Below are 13,604 nucleotides of genomic sequence, written 5' to 3'. Positions count from 1 at the left end.
AGTGACTTGCTAGTCCAAGCCTCCCATTGTACACACAGAGAAACAGTGATTCTAAGAGAGGAAGTAACCTGCCAAAAGTCATTCAGATGGCTAGAATCAAGGGAAGGCTGCATCATCTTCTCCTCAACTTTGGAGCTAACATTTGAAGGAGGCATAGTAGCCCAAATGGGGTACCAGCAACTCAGAGTCCCTAGAATACCCTCCGTCACCACCAAGAACTCCCCAACCCACACTTACCTGCTGGTGTCTGAGATGGTGGTAATGTTTTGTTTCTTGATCTGGGTGATAGTCACATGGCTGTATTGACCTTGTGAAAATTCATTGAGCTGATTACTTATGGGCTTTTGTGGGGTTTTTTTTTGCATTTTTCTATATTATGTCAAACTTCTATAAAAAGCTTACTTAAAAATAATTGTTGGCTGATGGGACCTCTCCCAGGACCAGGCAAATACTCCATATTTTAGTTAAAAAGTATCTTCGTTCTAGTCTTAAGAGGCTGAAAAAACTATATCCAGTGCTGCTGTCAATTCAGGGTTTGAGTAAACTGAGGAGATGAAAGAGCCAAGAAGGTTTGGGGGCTCTTTTGCAAAAGCCAAGACATTCCCTTTTCTTTCCCTTCAGAAGGCAGACACACGCACACACATATAAATGAGACTTGTGGCAGAGACTTGATAGCTGTTCATAAACTATTTATCTATTCCAGGAGGAATAGGTAAATAGGCTACACTTCCCAGCCTCCCTTGCAGGTAGGTGCAGCCATTTGACTGGATTCTGGCCAATGGAATGCCCAAAGTAGGTAGAAGTGATGGATGCAAATTCCAAGTCTAGCCCATAAACCCTCCCAGGTACAACCCTTTATTACCTTTTCCTATCTGCTGGTTAATTGGAGAGTTCTCTGAGGCCCTAGAAGAGAACTAGGGAGCCTTCTAGAACTGAGCCTCCTAGAACTAGGAGCCTCAGGCTCCTTCTGTCACATAAGATGGAAGGAGCCTGAGCCCCTGTGACATCACGTGGAGGAGAGCCATGTAGGAGAGTCACCTGACCAGGAAAACCTATGCTGGGACATTGCACAAGCAAGAAATAAACTTTATTGTGCAGAGTATTGAAACATGTAGCTTATTTGTTATAGCAGTTAACCCATCCTGGATAATATAAGAATCATTTTGAAATTAGGCAAATCCTAGTCTCCAAAGTCTTCTCAACCTAGAGCCAGCTCAAAAGTATTTTTAAAAATGTGATGGGCTGGCCCTGTGGCTTAGCAGTTAAGTGCGCGCGCTCCGCTGCTGGCGGCCCAGGTTCGGATCCCAGGTGCGCACCGACGCACCGCTTCTCTGGCCGTGCTGAGGCTGAGTCCCACATACAGCAACTAGAAGGATGTGCAGCTATGATATACAACTATCTACCAGGGCTTTGGGGGAAAAAATAAATAAATAAAAATTATAAAAATGTGAGAAGTGAAAGTGGCCTCTTGCCTGTTACTTATTGACTCAATTCAGAAACCGTTGTAACAGGTACACTTCGCCAGTCCCAGGTAAGTTAGGGCAAGAGATCAAAGGTGAAAGACTCATTGTTATAAGATGTGAGAATTGGCATTCTTTTTAAAAAAAAAAACTGCTCTGTCTTCTCCTCTGTTGACCAAGAGTTCAGAAAAGCCGCATTCTGGACCCGTTCAATACAAGGGCTAACAGTTCTGTACCACCAGAGGGCAATACTATATAATACTTGATGCACATCAGGATAACCTGGAATCATCACGAAAGGGAGAAATGGAGGCAACGTTTGTGGAAAAAGGCAGGAGGCAGACACCGGGATTGTGGAAAGGTCCCTGGCTGATGGGATGGGGGACAGTGAGGAAAGTGTTTCTAAGATGCATGCCCCCACCTCCGTCTCCCTTGCAATTGTTCCAATGACTAACTCGGTCTGTATTTTTTCTGCATGTATAAAAATTCTCCAGCTGAAAGATCCAGCTGCTTGAGGCAAGAAAAAATTGTGCTAAAGCTACCTTCCACCAAAACATCCAGATGTTTTGAGCTGTTAGAAAACAAGGACATTGAGAGGAAAAAAACAAATAAAAAGAGAGGCATGTGAGGGGACAGAACCTCATTTTGTTTCCTGTTGGGCCTGGGGCCTGCAAAAGTCTATAAGGAAACAGCAGTTTCTCTAGCAATACCCTGTGGTTTCCTATTAAAACCCAGGGTTGTGAGTTCTGCTTCCTGGAATGGGGAGCTAGCTTTTATCCAGCCCAAGCTTCTAGACAAAAATAACTAGAAAAGACAGAAATATATATCTTTTAAACTGTTTTATGGCATTAAAAAGCAACCAAGAATTTCTAGAAGCAAGATCTCAGAGAGAAAGGGAACCCAGGATTCTGAGCCCAATATTTAGCATCCGTTTTCTTCTTGAGATATTTGCCAATTCAGACTTTTTGGTTGAAAAGCTGATCAGAAAGTGGCAGCTGAGAAGCTGAGCAGACTTTTGACAGCCTCTTCTCAGGTTGTAGGAACAAAAATTGGAGTCTGAGACCTGCCAATCAGGAGAGGATGTGATGAGTAGCTCAGGTTTTCAGCTAGGATCTCAAAAATTTACAACCTAGAGTAAGAGAGTCTTCAACCAGATTTCCTAGAAGACAGAGCCAAAGGCAGAAGCTCGTATGCTGACCCTTTACACTCTCAGGGAAGCTGGTATGAGGAAGAAAGGGCAATGAGCAGAGCTGGAGGCAGAACGTGTGTAAGGGAGGGTATACTGAGCTCTACAAAATACCAGTCTCCTCAAAACCCTCAAGGTCATCAGAAACAAGGAAAATCTGATACTATCACGGACCAGAGGCGGATGAGACATGATGACTAAATATGAAGTGGGATCCCAGAACAGAAAAAGAGCATTTGGGAAAAATTAATGAAATCCAGAGTATGGAGTTTAGTTAATAGTTATGTACCAAGGTTGGCCCCTTAGTTGTTACAAATGAACCATAGTAATATAAACTGTTACCAATAGGGAAAAGCCAGTGCAAGGTATAGGGAACTCTCTGTGTTATCTTTGCAACCTTTCTGTAAGTCTAAAACTCTTCTAAAATAAAATTTTATTTTTAAAAGAAAGAGTAAACAAGTAGGTTAAACAAATGAGATGAACTAGGAAGGGACTGAAGGGAGCTTTCTAAGGTGATGAAAATGTTCTGTATGGTGATAAAGGAAGCAATTAAGTGGTATATCCATTTGTCAAAACTGCACAGCTAAAAAGTGTGTACTTCCGTGTATGTACATTTTACCTTAAAATAAAAGAACAGTTAAAAATCATCACCATCATCAAGTTGTGGAGTTGTTGGGAGTATAGACGATGCAAGAATGGCAGAATTTGATAATTGTTGTAGCTAGGTGAGGAATATGTGGAAGTTAATTATACTCTCTTCTTTACTTGGTAAAAGTTTGAATTTCTCCATAACAGAATTTCTTGTTAATGAAAGTGAAATAAAGAAGCTTTGATACTTCTTTAAAGAAGAAAAAACAGAGAATTAGTTGTCAGCAAGTCTATATTAAAAGAAGCACTAATGGTAGTTTTTTCAGGAAAAATAGAAATGCTCTACATGGAAACATAAATATGCAAGGGAGAATGAAGAGCTCCAGAAAAGGTAAAATATGTGGGTAAACATGAATTAATATAACTGTACAGAATCATCCTAGTAACGTCATGGAGTTTAAAATATATGTAGAAGATTCATGAGAAGAATGAAACGTTGAGAGACTTTGTTTTTGAATATATAGAACATTAACTTGCTTCCAAAAAGCCAAAAGTATGCAAAAAAATATACTCAGAGAAATGTCACTGTCTCCCCTTTTTTCTGCGCCTCACTCTTTGTAGGTAACTATCTTCATTGTTTTCTGGTTATCCCGCGTGTGTTTCTATTTGTAGAGATATACATATATTTTCTTATTCTCACTTCTTTCTTACACAAAATGTAGCATATTTGCACTTCACTTTTTTCACTTAACAATATCTCCTGGAAATCACTCATAATCAGTTCATAGAGATCTTCATCATTCATTTTTACAGCATATAGTACTTTTTGTACCATAGTTGATACAACCAATCTCCTATGCTTGGATATTTAAGTATTTGCCAATATTTTGCAATCACAAATAATGAAGCAATGAATAATCTTGTGGATGTGTATTTTCATACCATTGGGTACATCTTCAGAGTAAATTCTAAAGCGAAATTGCTTGGTTAAGGGTAAATGCAGAGATAGTTGTATTAAATATCGTGAATTCCTCTCCTGAGAGCCATAGCAGTTCGTATTCCTACCAGTGATGTATGAGAGCCTGTCTCCTACAGCTTTGCAGCAGAGTGTAGTTTCAACCTTTCGAACTTTTGTCAGTCTGATAAGTGAGAAACGATACCTAGGTGTAGTTTTATTTGCACTTTTATTGTGAGTGAAGTTGAACATCTTTTCATTTTTTAAGTGCCGTTTTTATATCTTTCAGTTAACTGTTTATATCTTCTGAGCATTTTTTCAATAGGATTTTTAATTTTCCCCCCTCAATTTTCAGGATATATATATATTTATGACTGCTACGGACTGAATTATGTCCCCCCAAAATTCATATTGAAGCCCTAACCTCCAATGTGACTGTATTTGGAGACAGCACCTTTAGGAGGTAATTAAGATTACATGAGGTGATAGGGATGGGGCCCTAACCCAATAGGATTAGTGTCCTTATAAAAAGAGACACCAGAGAGCTCTCTTTCTCTCCCTCCCTTCTCTCTTTCTCCTCGTACACAGGCACAGAGGAAAGGTCATGTGAGGACAAGTGTCCGTGTGCACTGGAAGAGAGCTTTCACCAGAAACTGGACTATGCCAAACCTTGATCTTGGACTTTCCAGCCTGCAAAACTGTGAGAAAATTCTCTGGTTTAAGCCACCCAGTCAATGGTATTTTGTTATTAAGCATATTAAGACAGGGACAATAGCTTTTATCTGTGTTATATTTTGCCAGTATTTTCTTCCAGTTTGTCATTTGTCTTGTGATTTTCTTGTGGTATTTTTTTTGCCCCCATGCAAAAGTTTTATTTTGTTTTTAACACAGTCAAGGGAGGAGTATCGCAATAACCTTTTCAGATAATTGTGGCTGTTGTTCTCTGATTCTACACCACAACTTGACAAGTGGTAGTTTCTTAAGAGTTAGTAGTGATGGAGAATACTAAAACATATCACTGAACTTTTTATACTTTGTGAAATTAAATCCACTGCTTTATCTTGCACTTTGAGAGGATTTTTTTAACCTATGCATGATGTTGTAGCATCATACAGTAGTCGTTTGGAAAATATTGGTTCACTAAGTTACTCTATCTCGTGTATCATGAAGATATATAAGATCTTTCCAAATGTTAACCTATTTTATTATACAACATCAAAGAATCGTATTAGTTAATACCATCACCAATCTCATCAGAAAAGTTTTTAAGTCTTGGAAAGCTGTCAAGCTCATGGTGGCAGATACCAGCTTTCAAAAATTTTAAAATCTGCTTCATTAAAGACACTTTTAATTGTCAAGTGAAACGAGTTGTGTGTGTGTGCGTGTGTGTACGTGTATGGGTGGTGAAAAATCCCACAACTGCTAGCAGTTTAGGGCCACTTTTACACTAAGGCATGAAGAGTTTTACCCACCAGTGCTTTTGTACCAGCAGTGCAAATGGCAACACAGTGAAAAAGGCAAATAAGGCCTTAGGATTATTATGAAAGTAATTTTGACCCACAGACCCCATGAGAGGGTCTAGGGACCCCGCAGTGGTCTGTGGACCACACTTTGAATACTGCTGCTCTACAGGTAGCCTAAATCCTTCAAACAGTGTTTCCAATGTAGCTCTAACCTCAGGAAAACAAGTATTTAAATCTAGAGATCCCTCTAGGCCTGGAAAGAGGTAATAAATATCTTCCTCCCTCTGACAGACACTCTAGGATGGTTTTCTTTGGCTCCTTGTTATTCCTCATTAAGAGTAAATATTCACCTGTAGTTCTCTTAGAGAAGGGCATTAACTGCTTAAGGAAGTCGGGAGGGGTGGGGGTTGTTGAAAACAAAGCAAAGGGTCAGATGTTGCCGCCAATTGCAGATCAAAGAGAGAGAATTGATCTCTGAAGTAATCAAGTAAGGAAGAAAGGCTGACGACTGCGTCTATTCCGTCTATTTCGAGGAAAAGAGCACATCTGTTTGTTTGTGGGGGCAGAGGATGTGGGGGAAAGGTTTACCAGAGGCTTTCTTTCCTGGGATCCCCCCAGTTCCTTGGGCACACACCACTCCCCTAGGCTTGATGTGCGTTGATCAAAAGTTTAGGAACCAACTGGAGACCCACTCCCTGCCCTTCCACAAACAAGGTCAAACTAAACCGAGGGAAATGGTGACACCCCACTGTTTGATCTCAGATCATCAAAGATCTTGGAGAACACTCGAGGCGGGGGGCAAGGAGGTGCTGGGGAAACGCAGGAATGCTCAGTGCTGCCCGTTGGCCGTACCCTGTCCCAACTTCTCTGGAGGGCCATTTGGCTACTCGTGTTAAAACTTTTAAACTGTGGATCTTTGATCCAGCAGCTCCATTTCTAAGAACTTATCCTCGACAGTCAGATGTGCACAAAGATGCATCTCTAAGGATATTCATCAAATCTTTATAATAGAGTTGGAAACAGCCTGAAAGAAAAACAGCAACAATAAGGAACTGGTTAAATGAACGATGGTACAGCCCTAGGATGTTTGGAATAGTGATTCCCAAAGTGGGGTCTACAGACCCCCTGAAGGTTACTGAAGCCCTTTCCAGGGGTCCACAAGGTCCAAACTTTTCAGAGTAATGCTAAGACATTATTGAGCTTTCTCACTGTCTTGATCTTTGCACCAATGGTGCAAAAACAATAGTGGGTAAAACTGCTGGTGAGTTATCACAGATCAGCAATGGCAACAAACTGTACTAATGATCATTTTATTCATTATTGCCAAGCACTTGCAGAAAAACCTCAACAATTTCACTTAAGAATGTCCTTGATGAAGCAGTCAAAAGGATTAATTTTATTGACTCTCGACCTTTCAGGACACCTTTTTAAATATTGTGTGACTACGTGGGGAGTATGCATGAAGCGCTGCTGCTGTATGACACACCAGTGTGGTTGCCTTGAGGAAAAGCATTTGTGTGACTGAGTCGTGAGCTGAACTAGCTGCTGTTTTCACAGAACACCATTTTGACTTGCAACGATGATGGATGGCAGGGCTACATTAATACTTTCGTGGGCCCTAGGCATTTTCACCTTTATGGGCCCCTTCTTCTATAAAAAGATATAAAATTATATTTCATGACTGTGTTGGCATAAAGACAAATACTAGCGTTATATGTTAAAATATTTTATTTGATCTAGAAGAATTAACCTTCATTTTCTTCTTCTAATTTTAAAGGAAATTAAAACATTTTCACGGGCCCATAAAGTCAAGTGGGCCTCAGCACTATTCCTGATGGAGAGGTCGGGGCTGGCTGACAGACAAACTATGCTTGTTCAGACTTGGGTGTGTGCAGGGCTGAATTTTCCATAAGGCACAGTTTTAATACACTGTGTTAATATATTTGTCTTTATACCAATGTAGTGTTTTTTGGTTTTTGGTTTTTTATGGAGGAAGAGGGCCACGAAGGCAGAAATGTGTAAGGTCCAGGAGAGTCATGAGGCAGCCCTGTGTATATGGTAGCTATTTTATTGAAAATGAATGAAATGAACCTGTCACTTCAAGGAAAATAACTGTGACATTATGTCGCCAACGATAAATATGACCTTGAGAGCAAAAATTACAATATTGGGAAACTTGTATCTGCCATCATGAGCTTGACAATTCCCCAATACTTAAAAATCTTCTGATGCTATCAGTAGTGATATTAAGGAATGTGATTTTCTGATATCGTGCAATGAAAGGTGTTCACCTTTGGAAGATCTATATAACTCAGTGAACCACTATTTTCCAAATAACCAATGTATGATTTTACCAAATCATGCATGGCTGAAAAATCCATTCAAGATATAAGACAGATTAATGGATTTTTATATTACCAAGTTCAAAAGTGTATTGATTGGTCTCAGATTCTACATTGTAGTTAAGATGTGAGAAACTACTACTTTTTGAATTTTGATGTAGTGTCAAAGACGAACACCCAAAATTATCTGAAAAGGCTATTAAAATCATCTATTTTTCCCAAATACATATCTGTGTAAGGCTGGATTTTTTTTCACATACTTCAAACAAAACAACACATAGCAACTGATTGAATACAGGAGACATGAGAATTTAGCTAGCTTCTATGAAACCAGACATTAAAGAAATGTGTAAAATTGCAAAACAATGCCACTCTTTTCACTAAATTTTTTTGTTGTTTGGAGAATATAATTATTTTTTAAACAAATATGTTATTTATGTTAACATGTAACTTTCCATTTTTAAAATGTATCTTATTGGGGGCCGGCCCAGTGGCACAAGCAGTTAAGTGCGTGCGCTCTGCTGCGGCGGCCCGGGGTTCACCGGTTCGGATCCCGGGCACGCACCCACGCACTGCTTGGCAAGACATGCTGTGGCGGCGTCCCATATAAAATGGAGGAAGACGGGCACAGATGTTAGCCCCGGGCCAGTCTTCCTCAGCAAAAAAAAGAGGAGGATTGGCAGATGTTAGCACAGGGCTCATCTCCTCACACACACACACACAAAGTATCTTATTTATGAATAAAAATGAATAAATTAATAAATATTTAAAATTTATGTTTTAATTTCTAATAGAGCAATTGTTGATAGCTGTAACTCACACAAACAAAAGCTCTTTGCAGTCCTCAATAATTTAAGAGGATAAAGGGGGTCTGAACCCAAATAGTTTGAGAACTGCTGTTGTAGAATAACTACCTGGTTAAATGTTCATAAAGGACCATTAAGTTTAAAAAGCACGTGATAAGCACTAAACGCAGTAGGAACCTGAATATGTTCAATATTAAGTAGATATGGTTGCAAAGGCTGGAAGGCGAACAGTGGTTCTCTTCTAGTGGTGTACTTAGGGTGATTTTTATTTTTGGCACATTTTTATTTTCCAAGTTTTACGTGGTGAACATGCATTTATTTTGCAATTGGAAAAAAAACCTGAGGGCTAGCCTGGCGGCATAGTGGTTAAGTTTGCGCACTCTGCTTCGGTGGCCCGGGATTTGCAGGTTCGGATCCTGGATGCGGACCTACACACCACTCACCAAGCCATGCTATAGCGACGTCCCACATACAAAATAGAGGAAGACTGCCACAGATGTTAGCTCAGGGCCAATCTTCCTCACCAAAAAAAAAAAAAAAAAAGAAGCTGAGGAAGCCCCCTGAGCCAGATTGGGGAAGGGGACAGGTCACGCAGATGGAAGAACAGGGCATGCAAATTGCTGGAGAGAAAGAGGGTGGAGCCTTCTGGAGCGAGCTGGAGACAGGGCCTCTGCCTTGAACAACGCCAGGGGACAATATTTCTAGTGAGTTCTATGAGAATGGCACGCTGTGGAGGGGTGTAGGGGGTGGAGTTGGCACCAAGATCAGCTTTTGGAGGAGTGCAGACTCTAACCCAAGGACAGTGGTGCATGACCGAGTGGGGACAAAAAGATCCACTCTGAATTGGGAGGTGTGGGGAGGACGGATGCTGGGTGGAGAGGAAATGAAGCCCCCAGAGGGGCTCTTTTCAGGCCTGAACATGAAAGCTCTGGTCCCAGATGAACGTGGGTTTGAACCCCAGTGCCAGCCTACTTTCTCTGAGATCTCAGGCATTTTTCCTGGCTTCTTGAATCTACAGTGTCCTCATCTGTACAAAGGGGATAGAAACGTCCCAGAAACAGCCTGTCTGCAGAGCTGTTGTGAGGAGGAAATGATGGGATATACGTGATCTGGCAGATGGTGAGAGTGCAATAAGATGGAGAGCAAGAAACGGCCTTTTACCCGCTTCCCAGTCACCAGGCAAATCAACTGAGTCAGAAACCAATGCTGGGCTGGAGGTGAGGGAGTTACTTCTTGGCTTCCTAGAGTTGCAGATTGGGATCTATTGGACAATCATCCTCTGCATCTGGCCTTGGTCATCACTCAGGACCTGGGGAAGAAGCAGCCTCAGGTCTGACCACTACCAGGGCATCAGCAGGCTGCAAGCATCTCCCCCTCTCCACACAGCCTGGCCTTCCCCGCAGCCCAGCAGTTCTCTCTCGTTCAAGTTTCCAGGAGTACTGCTTATGTTTTGCACCAGGGCCTGGACAGTGTGGTAACACACCTAGAAAGTTTTCCTCTCTGGGAAGGAGCCTGGCACGACCCTGGCACACAGCAGGTGCACAGCAAGTGTTTGTTGAGTGAATAAATGGAGTCTGGCATCCTCCAGACTTGCCATGGCCCACAGAAACCTTGCGTGGTGGCTGGCCCCTGCGGAGCTGAGACTTGCCCAAGGACCCAGGGAGGGGCAGAGCAATGACATGAGGTAGTCTCTGCACCTTCCCTGACACCCCTCTGCAGCTTCCCTGGGGGATCCTTATGCAGCCAAAATACTTTGTTTTGGGACTCAAAGAATCATCATTTCTCCAGCCTCACCTCCTGTAACTCTCTCCCCTTTGCTCCTTCCACTCCAACCTCACACTCACTATTCCTTTTTTTTTAATTGAGATATTAGACACGTAACATTGTGTAAGTTTAAGGTGTACAACGTGTTGATTTGATACATTTATATATTGCAATACGATTACCACCTTACTGTTAGTTAACACTTACATCACATAATTTTCTTTTTTTTAAATTTAATTTTCTTTCTTATTGGGGAAACATTGGTTTATAACATTGTAAAAATTTCAGGTGTACATCATTATATTTTGCTTTCTGTATAGACTACATTGTGCTCCCCACTAAAAGTCTATTTATCATCTGTCACTGTACAAATGTGCCCCTTTACCACTTTAGTACTCATCAGCAGATGAATGGATACAGAAGATGTGGTGTACATATACACACACACACACACACACACACACACACAAAGGAATACTACTCAGCCCTAAAGAAAGATGAAAGACAAATATCATTTCTTTTTTGTGGTAAGAGCACACTCATTATTCCTTGACAATTTTGGAATGTCCAATTCCTGCCTCAGGGCCTTTGCACTTGCTGTTCCTCATGCTTAGAACACTCTCCCCCAGATATCCACGTGGTTTGCTCCCTCAATTCCTTCATGTCTTTGCTTAAATGTCACCTTCTCAGGGAGGCCTCTAAAATTTGAAACCCCAACCCATCTCACCCTCCCTATCCTCCTTCTCTGCCTTATTATTTTTCACAGTGTTTACACCATCTGACACATCATCTCTTTTGCCTATTGTCTTTCTTTCCCTACTCGACTGCAAACCCCAGGTGGGCGGGCATTTTTACCTGTTCGGTTCACTGCTTCATCTTTATCACCCAAATTGATGCATGGCACAAAGTAAGACCTCAGTACTTAATTGAAATGAATGCATGAATGGCATGCATTGGACACTGCTTTGCAAACTGTTACAGTTTGGTGGGTGTAAATCATCATCTGGAGGAGAAGAGGTTACCACCGCTGCTGTAGGGGGCAGCCTGAGGGCTGGGAGGGGTCTTTGAGGACTTCCATAATCGTCCCCCCAACACCTCCAGCAGCGGTACACTAAACCTCACATCAACTCTGCTGGGCGTGTATTGTTATCTAAATTTGGTCACAGCTGGGTGCTGAGGTGGCTTCCCCTTCCACGCTTTTGGCAGATGGAGAGGAGGAGAGTAGAGGGAAGGCTCCTATTTAAGTACTCCGAAGGGTCCGCTAACGCCTTCGGGAGAGAAAACAATTTAGCAATACAAAGACCGGCTTTGAGGTGGCCCTTCCTCTTTCTGCTTGTCCGCAGTTTCAAAAAAAGTGTGTGATGATAAAGAATCACTGTTTATATTAATAAATCCCCACTTGGGTCCAATAGAGAACGTTTGCTGAATCGAAGTAGCTAACGCTTCCATGCGCAAAGCAGGTGCAGCCTTCTGAGGGTCACTATGAAGAGCCCGAGGGGAGCCGGATGTGCAGCAGCTGGCCGTGGGGTCAAGTGTGATGGGGTTAGTATTTAGAGACCGCGGGAGGCTCTGAGGAGCGCGGGAGGTTTGCATTGGCTGGGGAGGGAAAAGTGCTTGCTGGTAACAGCAACTGTGCCTCCCTCCCTGGATCAATGGGAAGACTTCTAGGGATAAGGCAGCGAAAGGCCCGTGCTGAGGGCCAGGCACACGTAGGCGCTTAATCAGTGTCACTCGAGACACACAGGCTGGGACGCGTTCTGGAGGAGCGCCTCTGCCTGGGGCCCGACCCTTTCCAAGGACTTAGCTCAGGACGCGCCCCAGGCTCAGGGCCGGACCCTGTGTCCGGCGTCCACGTCCAGGCGGCGTGCCTGAGGGCGGAGGGCCAGACGCCAGGGCCTCAGGGCAGCCAGGGGACAGACTGACCGACGTCCAGGCGGCGGAGCGCCGAGGGCCGCCGCGCGCGCAACCGCGGGCTGGGGTCAAGGCCGGGGCGCCCGGGTGGCGCGGGAGGGGTGGCCGGACGCGCGGGGACGGGATGGGATGTGACGAGCGGCGCGCTGTGCATTGTGGGAATCCCGGGGCCGCGGCGACTGGTTCCAGTTCACTCAGCAGCGGAGCCGGGCGGAGGGGGCGAGCGCGCGGCGCGGGCGGGAAGCGAGGAGGCGGGCGGGCGGGAGCGCGGGCGGGCCAGCGAGGAGCGCGGAGAGAAAAGGCGCGAGCGGCCGAGAGGGCACGGGCCGGACACCTTGCTGCTGCCGCCGCCGTCGCCGAGCCGCCCCGTAAGTGCCGCGCGGGCCCCTCGCCGCGCGCCCCGTCCCCGCCGCCCGGGTCCGGCCGCCGCGCTCTTCCGGCCGCGGGTGCCTGGGAGCGGCCGGGCCTGGCGCGCACCGGGCGGCGCTCGGCCGGGCTCGGGCTGCAGCGCTCGGTGCGGCCGACGCCGGGGCCTCGCGCGCGCACGGCGCCCTCCCAAGGCCCCGCCCGGGCCGCGCGGGATTCCCTTTGGTTTTGTTCAAAAAGCAAACCCGGAAGCCAACTTCTCCTGGAACCGCGTCCCCCTGCCCGCGCCTGGGCGCTTTTGTGGGAAGGAGACAGTTCTGGCCCCTCCCCCGGCGTCCCTTCCCGGTCCGTGCGGGCCGGGCCGGAGGCCGGAGGAGGCCCCGCGGCGCTGGCTGGCCAGCCTGGGCCTGGGCGTCCAGGAGCTGCTGTGCCCAGAGTTGTACTTGGTGAGGCGGCCGCCGGCCCGCGAGTTGCCGGCCCCGGCACAATAAGTCGGGCCCGAGCCCCAGGTGGCCGTGGTGTAGAAGTCTGGCTCGGCATCTGCCGGGAGCGTAGGGTGGGGGACTGGGGGATACTCGCCGGACTGAAGCCAGGCAGGGGCGGGCAGGGGGCTATCCAGGGACTGGCTGGAGAGGGACCACGGGAACCCCCGCTGCTCTCGCTCCTCTCCTGATCGGCCTTTTGTTTGCTTTGTGGTTGGGAGTTTTTTTTTTAAGGTAACTCCGGAAGGCTGTAGGCTCCTGGGTGGAGGAGGCCAGGAGGG

At 45.1% G+C, this 13,604-nt stretch overlaps 1 protein-coding gene across 4 annotated transcripts in view; it reads left to right on the top strand.

Moving 5' to 3' along the window:
• The first annotated feature begins 12,741 nt into the window (after nt 1-12,741).
• Nucleotides 12,742-13,604, top strand: part of LOC131405640 (core histone macro-H2A.1) — a 75,949-nt gene continuing 75,086 nt past the window's right edge. For all 4 annotated transcript variants that reach the window (XM_058540686.1, XM_058540674.1, XM_058540677.1 and 1 more), the window contains exon 1: nt 12,742-12,843. The gene's annotated coding sequence lies outside the window, so the exon portion shown is untranslated. The remainder of the gene's footprint in view (nt 12,844-13,604) is intronic.

This window comes from Diceros bicornis, chromosome 1 (genome assembly GCF_020826845.1).
Source record: "Diceros bicornis minor isolate mBicDic1 chromosome 1, mDicBic1.mat.cur, whole genome shotgun sequence".
NCBI lineage: Eukaryota > Metazoa > Chordata > Mammalia > Perissodactyla > Rhinocerotidae > Diceros > Diceros bicornis.
The sequence above is the reverse complement of the archived record's forward strand: the minus strand, read 5'-3'. Positions and strand labels throughout refer to the sequence as shown.